The following is a 10,780-nucleotide window of genomic DNA, read 5'->3' as shown; positions in this document are numbered from 1 at the left end:
AGTTGGCAACATATAGAGACAGTCCCTACCCAACAGTGGGCTCACAGGCTAGAAGGGGGAGACAGAGAACAAAACCAAACCAAAACCAATGCACCTACTACAGTGATTTGAACAAACTAATAACTAAACAGAGAATGATGATAATAATGATTCCCATCTAACACATTTAGCCTTCCTTTCCTGCAATTTGTTTTTTAATGAATATATGCGGATCGTCATTTTGGATGATTCTTTTATTTTATGTTCATCTCCTCTAGACTGGGAACTTCTTGTGTGCAGAGCACATACTAAGTACTTGGGATTCAATCAATCAATCAATCGTATTTATTGAGCGCTTACTGTGTGCAGAGCACTGTACTAAGCGTTTGGGAAGTACAAGTTGGCAACATATAGAGACAGTCCCTACCCAACAGTGGGCTCACAGTCTAGAAGGGGGAGACAGAGAACAAAACCAAACATACTAACAAAATAAAATAAATAGAATAGATATGTACAAGTACAATAAATCAGTAAATAAATAGAGTAATAAATATGTACAAACATATACAGGAATAATAATTACAATGATAGCATTTATTAAGCACTTACTATGTGCAAAGCACTGTTCTAAGCGCTGGGGAGGTTACAAGGTGATCAGGTTGTCCCTCAGGGGCCTCGCAGTCTTAATCCCCATTTTACAGATGAGGTAACTGAGGCCCAGAGAAGTGAAGTGACTTGCCCAAAGTCACACAGCTGACAATTGGCAGAGCTGGGATTTGAACCCATGACCTCTGACTCCAAAGCCACTCCCCATCCCACCCCACCCCGTCTTACCTCCTTCCCCTCCCCACAGCACTTGTATATATGTATATATGTTTGTACGTATTTATTTATTTTATTTGTACATATTTATTCTATTTAATAATAATAATAATAATGGCATTTATTAAGCGCTTACTATGTGCAAGGCACTGTTCTAAGCACTGGGGGGTATACAAGGTGATCAGGTTGTCCCACAGGGGGCTTACAAGTCTTCATCCCCATTTTACAGATGAGGTAACTGAGGCCCAGAGAAGTGAAGTGACTTGCCCAAAGTCACACAGCTGACAAGTGGCAGAGTCTGGATTCGAACCCTTGTCTTCCCCTTCTAGACTGTGAACCCAATGTTGGGTAGGGACCGTCTGTATATGTTGCCAACTTGTACTTCCCAAGCGCTTAGTACAGTGCTCTGCACACAGTAAGCGCTCAATATGATTGAATGATTTAATGCTCTTTCCATTGAGGCACACTGCTTCTCTATAGCTGTAATCCTATTTATTCTGACGGTTTTGACACCAGTCTTCATGTTTTGTTTTGCTGTCTGTCTCCCCCTTCTAGACTGGGAGCCCGTTGTTGGGTAGGGACCGTCTCTATATCCATTCATTCATTCAATCGTATTTATTGAGCGCTTACTGTGTGCAGAGCACTGGACTAAGCGCTTGGGAAGTACAAGTTGGCAACATAAAGAGACGGTCCCTACCCAACAACGGGCTCACAGTCTAGAAGGGGAGACAGACAACAAAACGAAACATGTGGTCAGTCACCAGAATAAATAGAAATAGAAGTAAATCACTGACAAAATAAATAGAATAGTAAATATTTACAAGTAAAATAGAGTAATAAATCTCTATATGTTGCCGACTTGTATTTCCCAAGCGCTTAGTACAGTGCTCTGCACACAGTAAGCACTCAATAAATACGATTGAATGAATCATCATCATCAATCGTATTTATTGAGCGCTTACTATGTGTAGAGTACTGTATTAAGCGCTTGAGAAGTACAAATTGGCAACATACAGAGACAGTCCCTACCCAACAGTGGGCTCACAGTCTAAAAGGGGAGACAGAGAACGAAACCAAACATACTAACAAAATAAAATAAATAGAATAGATATGTACAAGTAAAATAAATAAATAAATAGAGTAATAAATATGTACAAACATATATACATATATACAGGTGCTGTGGGGAAGGGAAGGAGGTAAGATGGGGGGATGGAGAGGGGGACGAGGGGGAGAGGAAGGAAGGGGCTCAGTCTGGGATGAATGAATGTTTTGGATGTTTTGTCTTGTTGTCTGTCTCCCCCCTCTAGGCTGTGATCCCGCTGTTGGGTAGGGGCAGTCACTATATGTTGCCGACGTGTACTTCCCAAGCGCTTAGTATAGGGCTCTGCACCCAATCAGCGCTCAATAAATACGACTGAATGAATGAATGACTGCCCATTGGGTGGGAGGAAAGGGGGCGGAGCCATGGCAGGGCGTGGCCATGGGAACAAGTGACGCCCCGCCGGCGCATGCGCCGTAACGACGGCAGGCGGGGCAAGGCCCGAACGGTGGTCAAGTAAGTTGGAGACAACACTGTTCCACTCCGTGGCTCCTCACTAATAATCATAGTCATTCAGTCGTATTTATTGAGCAATTACTGTGTGCAGAGCACTGGACTAAGCGCCTGGGAAGTACAAATCGGCAACATATAGAGACGGTCCCTACCCAACAACGCGGCTCACAGTGTCAAGCGCCTACTATGTGCCAAGCACTGTTCTAATCACTGGGGTAGATACAAGGTAATCAGGTTGTCCCACGTGGGGTTTCCAATCCTAATCCCCATTTTACAGATGAGGGAACTGAGGCCCAGAGAAGTGAAGTGACTTGCCCAAAGTTACACAGCTGACAAGTGGCAGATCTGGGATTAGAACCCACTACCTCTGACTCCCAAGCCTGGGCTATTTCCACTAAGCCACGCAGCATCTGCCTCAAGATCCTCCAGTGGCTGCCCATCCATCTCCGCGCCAAACAGAAACTCTTTGCCATCGGCATTAAAGCACTTGGCTCGCCCCGGCCTACCTCACTTAACAGCCTACACACCCCACTCCTGTAGCACCAGTTTACTCACTGTACCCCTGTCCTCTCTGTCTCACCACCAACTCCTTTCCCACAGCCTCCCTCTAATAATAATAATTTTGGTATTTGTTAAGTGCTTAATATGTGCCAAGCACTGTTCTAAGCACTGGGGGAGATACAAGGTAATCAGGTTGTCCCACATGGGGCTCACAGTCTTAATCCCCATTTTACACCCTGGAAATCCCTCCCTCTCCATATATGCCAGACCACCACTCTCTCCATTTTAAAAATATGATTAAGGCCACATCTCCAAGAGGTCTACTCTGATTAATCACTCTTTTCCGCAGCTTCCCCTTCTACATTATGTACTTCGATCTTTGACCTATGGGCATTTGATCTTCACCCCAACCCCACAGCACTTATGTACATATCTTTATATATAAATTACTTATTCATACTAATGTCAGTCCTTCTAGGTGGTAACTTATTCTGTGCAGCAAACCTGCCTGCTAATTCTGTTGTATTGTGCTCTCCCAAGCACTTGTACGGCACTTTGTGCATAGTAAGCGCTCAAAAAATACCGTTGATGAATTGACTAATTCTCTTTGTCTTCTGTGTATTCCAATGAATCTACAACGATTTGCACAAACTAGTAACTAAACAGAGAATGATGATGATAATAATGATTCCCATCTAACACATTTAGTCTTCCTTTCCTGCAATTTGTTTTTTAATGAATATATGCGGATTGTCATTTTGGATGATTCTTTTATTTTATGTTCATCTCCTCCTCTAGACTGTGAACTTCTTGTGTGCAGAGCACGTACTAAGCACTTGGGAAGTACAAGTAGGCAACACATAGAGACGATCCCTACCCAACAGCGGGCTCACAGTCTAGTAGGGGGAAACAGACAACAAAACAAAACATGTAGACAGGTGTCAAAATCATCAGAACAAATAGAATGAAAGCTACTCAAGTGAAAGACAGAGTGTCATACTATCGTATCTAGTCATTCAATCGTATTGTTTGAGCCCTTACTTTGTGCACAGCACTGTACTAAGCGATTGGGAGAGTACAATATAACAATACATAGAGTGCAGAAGGTGAAGAGGGCTGATATATACCACAAAGCCAATATCTTTGGTGCTTCATAATAATAATAATAATAATGATGATATTTATTAAGCACTTACTATGTGCAAAGCACTGTTCTAAGCACTGGGGAGGTTACAAGGTGATCAGGTTGTCCCACATGGGGCTCACAGTCTTAATCCCCGTTTTACAGATGAGGTAACTGAGGCATAGAGAAGTTAAGTGACTTGCCCAAAGTCACACAGCTGACAATTGGCGGAGCCGGAATTTGAACCCGTGACCTCTGACTCTAAAGCCTGTGCTCTTTCCACTGAGCCATGCTGCTTCATCCTCAGTGCTCGATTGGCCCTGCCCTTCAAATGGAGTCCACTGCAGGCCCAGGGATGGTATTTCACCGTTGTCAGAGTTGCATTCAAGCGCTTAGTACAGTGCTTTGCACACAGTAAACGCTCAATAAATAGGCTTAGTAATAATTGCATTCGGCTGGAAATGACCAGCAGGGGACGCTATTTTCCTAGGAGTCTACGGTGCAGCAAGCTCTAGGTAGGGGGAATGGGAGCCCTTAATCAATCGTGTTCACTGACCGCTTACTGTGCGCGGAGCACTGTAGTAAGCGCTTGGGAGAGTAATAATAATAATTATGGTACAATATAACAGAGTTGGTAGATACGTTTCCTGCCCACAAGGAGTTTATAATCAATCTCCTTCAAGAAGCGGTCCCTAAGCCCTCCTTTCCCCTCACTCCCTTCTGCACCACTCGTACTTGCTCCTTCATTCATCCTCCCTCCCATCCCCAAGGCACATATGTATATATTTGTCATTTATCTATTTATTTAGCTATTTATTTATATTAATGTCCATCTCCCCCTCTAGACTGTGAGCTCATTGTAGGCAGGAATGTTTCTGTTGTTATATTGTACTCTCCCAAGTACAATAAGAAGCAGTGTGGCTCAGTGGAAAGAGCACGGGCTTTGGAGTCAGAGGTCACGGGTTCATATCCCGACTCCGCCAACTGTCAGCTGTGTGACTTTGGGCAAGTCACTTAACTTCTCTGTGCCTCAGTTACCTCATCTGTAAAATGGGGATTAAAACTGTGAGCCCCCCGTGGGACAACCTGATCACCTTGTAACCTCCCCAGCGCTTAAAACAGTGCTTTGCACATAGTAAGCACTTAACAAATACCATCATCATTATTATTATTACTTAGTACAGTACTTTGCACACAGTAAGCACTCAGTATGATTGAAGAAGAATCGGTCAGTGATGTGTGAGTGCTTACTTTTGGAAGCAACAACGGTGAGGGGTGGGCTATTAGGGCAATTAACAGTTTACGAAAAGACTAAAAGAGGAGATGAACATTAAAATAATTTACAGCTGAGCATGCACAGAAGTGCTGGGCTAGGGGAGGAATAAATAACAAAATTCATGGCTTAGTGGATAAAGCATAGGTCTGGAAGTCAGAAGGTCATGGGTTCTAATCCCTGCTCTGCCACATATCTGCTGTGTGACCTCGAGCAAGTTATTTAACTTCTCTGGGCCTGTTACCTCATCTGTAAAATGGGGATTAAGACTGTGAACCCTATGTGGGACAGGGACTGTATCCAACCAGAGAATGGAGGGCTTAGGGAATGAGCGTTTAGTCAGGAAAGGCCTCTTAAAGGAGATAAGATTTTAGGAGGATTTTGAAGGTGGTGAGAGTCGTGGTCTGTCAGATATTAGTTCTAGACCAGAGGGAGAATGTGGGCATTCTGGACCACTGAGGCCCACCCTATAGTGAGACCAAGGGCTGAGCCAGAAGGACTGTTAGGTAAAGAAACAGCGTGGCTCAGTGGAAAGAGCATGGGCTGGGGAACCCGAGGTCGTGGGTTCTAATCCCGGCTCCGCCACTTGTCAGCTGTGTGACCTTGGGCAAGTCACTTAACTTCTCTGGGCCTCAGTTCCCTCATCTGTAAAATGGGGATGAAGACTGTGAGCCCCACGTACGACAAGCTGATTACCTTGTATCTGCCCTAATGCTTAGAACAGTGCTTGGCACATAGTAAGCACTTAATAAATTCCAACATTATTATATTATTAGGGTGGAAGGAAGAATGAACCCCCAGCTTCTTCTCCCACCCTTTCCCGGGTGCTGTGGTTATTTAAAAGAAAAATCAGTGACTGACTTCATAAGGCTGAGAGTGACACTGGTTACTTCGCTTTCAAAAATCTTAAGTGGGACAAAGCTAGAGATGCCCCTTGTTTCTTGTATTCACTTCTCCCCCACCCAATTTTTTTTTCTGGCACTGCCAGTGATTTCAATTAAGAGATTTATCCTACATTGCCCAAGCCTTTCAGTCAATCAATTAATCAATCAATTGAGGCACAGAGAAGCAGTGTGGCTTACTGAAAAGAACATGCACCTGGAAGTCAGAGGACCTGGGTTCTAATCCCTGCTCTGCCACTTGTGTGCTTGGGCAAGTCACAACTTGTCTGTGACTCAGTTCCCTTGCCTGCAAAATAGGGATTCAATATCAGTTCTCCCTCCTAATTAGGCTGTGAGCCTCATGTGGGACCTGATTATCTCCTATCTACCCCAGGGCTTAGTACAGTGCTTGACACATAGTAAACACTTAACAAATACCATTATTATTATTATTATTATTCTAGGGTTGGGAAAGATGAAAGAGTGGAACACAGGGCAGGAGGAGGGAAGCACTGGGGAGAAGCAGGGGAGATTTTAGGGATTTAAATCTACAAAAATGCCTCGAAGGCTTGTTTTCCTTAGGAGAAGCAGCATGGCTCAGTGAAAAGAGCCAGGGCTTGGGAGTCAGAGGTCATGGGTTCTAATCCCGACTCCACCACTTGTCAACTGTGTGACTTTGGGCAAGTCACTTAACTTCTCTATGCCTCATTTACCTCATCTGTAAAATAATAATAGCAGCATGGCTCAGTGGAAAAAGCCTGGGCTTTGGAGTCAGAGGTCATGGGTTCAAATCCCCACTCTGCCAATTGTCAGCTGTGTGACTTTGGGCAAGTCACTTAACTTCTCTGGGCCTCAGCTACCTCATCTGTAAAATGGGAATTAAGATTGTGAGCCCCACGTGGGACAACCTGATCACCATGTATCCCCCCAGCGCTTAGAACAGTGCTTTGCACATAGTAAGCGCTTAACAAATATTATTATTATAAAATGGGGATGAAGACTGTGAACCCCACGTGGGGCAACCTAATCACCTTGAATCCCCCCCACAGCGCTTAGAACAGCACATAGTAAGCGCTTTAACAAATGCCATCATTATTACTGATGATGATAATCAAGGGGAATTGGCCCCTTCCTCTCGGCTAATGAATGAATGGTAGAAATCGGGCGCTTACTGTGTGGGGCCGGATAGCTGAGCGGGGGGTGAGGGGGCCGGAGTTTGGTTTTGTTCTCTGTCTCCCCCTTTTAGACTGTGAGCCCACTGTTGAGTAGGGACTGTCTCTATATGTTGCCAATTTGTACTTCCCAAGCGCTTAGTACAGTGCTCTGCACATAGTAAGCGCTCAATACGATTGATGATGATATGTTGCCAATTTGTACTTCTCAAGCGCTTAGTACAGTGCTCTGCACATAGTAAGCACTCAATAAATACGATTGATGATGATAAGCGGAAGGGGGTGAGGGGCGGAGCCCTGACCTGGGGGCCAGGGTAGGGGCCGGAGCGCTGAGCGGAGGTAGGGGGTAGGGGAGTGGGGCTCGAGGGCGGAGCGCTGAGCGGGGGCAAGGGGCTGGAGCTCGAGGGCGGGGCTCAGAGCGGGGGGGGGGGGCGCGCGAGGGGAGGGGATGGAGCGCTGAGCGGGGGGGTCGGGCGGCGAGCGCTAAGCGGAAAGGGGCGGGGGAAGGGGCCGGAGCGCTGAACGGGGGAGTCTTTTAGACTGTCAGCCCACTGTTGGGAAGGGACTGTCTCTATATGTTGCCAACTTGTACTTCCCAAGCGCTTAGTACAGTGCTCTGCACACAGTAAGCGCTCAATAAATACGATTGATTGAATGATTGATTGATGAGGGGGCGGAGCGCTAAGCGGAAGGGGCGAGGGGAGGGGCCGGAGCGCTGAGCGGGAGGGGCCGGGGGGAGGAGCGCTAAGCGAAAGGGGGCGAGCGGAGGGCCCGGAGCGCTGAGCGGGGGGCCAGGGGGCGGGGCTCGAGGGCGGAGCGCGGAGCGGGGGGGCGAGGCGAGGGGATGGAGCGCTGAGCGGGGGGGCCGGGGGGCGGAGCGCTAAACGGAAGGGGGCGAGGGGAGGGGCCGGAGCGCTGAGCGGGGGGATCGGGGGACGGGGCTCGAGGGCGGAGCGCAGAGCGGGGGGACGAGGGGAGGGGATGGAGCCCTGAGCCGCGGGGCGGGGGGGCGGAGCGCTAAACGGAAGGGGGGCGAGGGGAGGGGCCGGAGCGTTGAGCGGGGGGGGGCCGAGCGGAGGGCCCGGAGCGCTGAGCGGGGGGGCAAGGGGGCGGGGCTCGAGGGCGGAGCGCGGAGCGGGGGGGGCGAGGGGAGGGGATGGAGCGCTGAGCGGGGGGCCGGGGGGCGGAGCGCTAAACCGAAGGGCGCGAGGGGAGGGGCCGGAGCGCTGAGCGGGAGGGGGCCAGGGGGCGGGGCTCGAGGGCGGAGCGCAGAGCGGGGGGACGAGGGGAGGGGATGGAGCCCTGAGCCGCGGGGCCGGGGGGCGGAGCGCTAAACGGAAGGGGGGCGAGGGGAGGGGCCGGAGCGTTGAGCGGGGGGGGGCCGAGGGGCGGAGCGCTAAGCGGAAGGGGCCGAGCGGAGGGCCCGGAGCGCTGAGCGGGGGGCCAGGGGGCGGGGCTCGAGGGCGGAGCGCGGAGCGGGGGGGCGAGGGGAGGGGATGGAGCGCTGAGCGGGGGGCCGGGGGGCGGAGCGCTAAACGGAAGGGGGCGAGGGGAGGGGCCGGAGCGCTGAGCGGGAGGGGGCCAGGGGGCGGGGCTCGAGGGCGGAGCGCAGAGCGGAGGGGGCGAGGGGAAGGGATGGAGCGCTGAGCGGGGGGGCCGGGGGGCGGAGCGCTAAACGGAAGGGGGCGAGGGGAGGGGCCGGAGCGCTGAGCGGGGGGGACCGGGGGACGGGGCTCGAGGGCGGAGCGCGGAGCGGGGGGGCGAGGGGAGGGGATGGAGCGCTGAGCGGGGGGCCGGGGGGCGGAGCGCTAAACGGAAGGGGGGCGAGGGGAGGGGCCGGAGCGTTGAGCGGGGGGGGCCGAGCGGAGGGCCCGGAGCGCTGAGCGGGGGGCAAGGGGGCGGGGCTCGAGGGCGGAGCGCGGAGCGGGGGGGGCGAGGGGAGGGGATGGAGCGCTGAGCGGGGGGGCCGGGGGGCGGAGCGCTAAACCGAAGGGCGCGAGGGGAGGGGCCGGAGCGCTGAGCGGGAGGGGGCCAGGGGGCGGGGCTCGAGGGCGGAGCGCAGAGCGGGGGGACGAGGGGAGGGGATGGAGCCCTGAGCCGCGGGGCCGGGGGGCGGAGCGCTAAACGGAAGGGGGGCGAGGGGAGGGGCCGGAGCGCGGAGCGGGGGGGGCCGAGGGGCGGAGCGCTAAGCGGAAGGGGCCGAGCGGAGGGCCCGGAGCGCTGAGCGGGGGGCGAGGGGGCGGGGCTCGAGGGCGGAGCGCGGAGCGGGGGGGGCGAGGGGAGGGGATGGAGCGCTGAGCGGGGGGGCCGGGGGGCGGAGCGCTAAACGGAAGGGGGCGAGGGGAGGGGCCGGAGCGCTGAGCGGGAGGGGGCCAGGGGGCGGGGCTCGAGGGCGGAGCGCAGAGCGGGGGGACGAGGGGAGGGGATGGAGCCCTGAGCCGCGGGGCAGGGGGGCGGAGCGCTAAACGGAAGGGGGGCGAGGGGAGGGGCCGGAGCGTTGAGCGGGGGGGGGCCGAGGGGCGGAGCGCTAAGCGGAAGGGGCCGAGCGGAGGGCCCGGAGCGCTGAGCGGGGGGCGAGGGGGCGGGGCTCGAGGGCGGAGCGCGGAGCGGGGGGGCGAGGGGAGGGGATGGAGCGCTGAGCGGGGGGGGCCGGGGGGCGGAGCGCTAAACGGAAGGGGGCGAGGGGAGGGGCCGGAGCGCTGAGCGGGAGGGGGCCAGGGGGCGGGGCTCGAGGGCGGAGCGCAGAGCGGGGGCCCGGGGTCCGGTCTGCGGTTCCTTGTGGGTCCGGGAACTGGACGCTGCCTCCCGCTGCGTCCGCCTTCCGCTCCCCCTCCCCGTCCGGCTCCGGAGGCTTCCCGTTGCCCTCGGGCTGAGGCTGGGGCTGGGGCGGTCCGGATCGGGGCCACCCCGAGGCCCCGGGAGGTGAGTGCGGGGCCCCGCAGCCGCTGGGGTTGGGAGGCCCGGGGGCCCGTCCCGGGGCCCGCCCCGCTCCCTGGCGGAGGGGGGGCGGGAGGGAGGGAAGCCAAGACAGGGACCGATCAATCAATCAGTCGTATTTATTGAGCGCTTACTGTGTGCAGAGCGCTGTACTAATCAATCAATCAGTCGTATTTATTGAGCTCTTACTGTGTGCAGAGCACTGTACTAAGCGCTTGGGAAGTACAAATTGGCAACACGTAGAGACAGTCCCTACCCAACAGTGGGCTCACAGTCTAAAAGGGGGAGACGGAGAACAAAACCAAACATACTAACAAAATAAAATAAATAGAATAGATATGTACAAGTAAAATAAATAGAGTAATGAATATGTACAAACATATATACATATATACAGGTGCTGTGGGGAAGGGAAGGAGGTAAAATGGGGGGGATGAGGGGGAGAGAAAGGAAGGGGCTCAGTCTGGGAAGGCCTTCTGGAGGAGGTGAGCTCTCAGTAGGGCCTTGAAGGGAGGAAGAGAGCTAGCTTGGCGGATG

General features: G+C 53.1%; 1 protein-coding gene across 1 annotated transcript in view; it reads left to right on the top strand.

Annotated features, from left to right (window-relative positions):
- Nucleotides 1–10,111: 10,111 nt before the first annotated feature.
- CPNE3 (copine 3) overlaps nt 10,112–10,780 on the top strand; it is a 63,011-nt gene continuing 62,342 nt past the window's right edge. The window contains exon 1 of the mRNA XM_038745250.1: nt 10,112–10,228. The gene's annotated coding sequence lies outside the window, so the exon portion shown is untranslated. The remainder of the gene's footprint in view (nt 10,229–10,780) is intronic.

The sequence above is a fragment of the Tachyglossus aculeatus genome, chromosome 4, assembly GCF_015852505.1.
Source record: "Tachyglossus aculeatus isolate mTacAcu1 chromosome 4, mTacAcu1.pri, whole genome shotgun sequence".
Lineage (NCBI taxonomy): Eukaryota > Metazoa > Chordata > Mammalia > Monotremata > Tachyglossidae > Tachyglossus > Tachyglossus aculeatus.
Note: the sequence above shows the minus strand (reverse complement) of the source record. Positions and strands in the feature narration are given on the sequence as shown.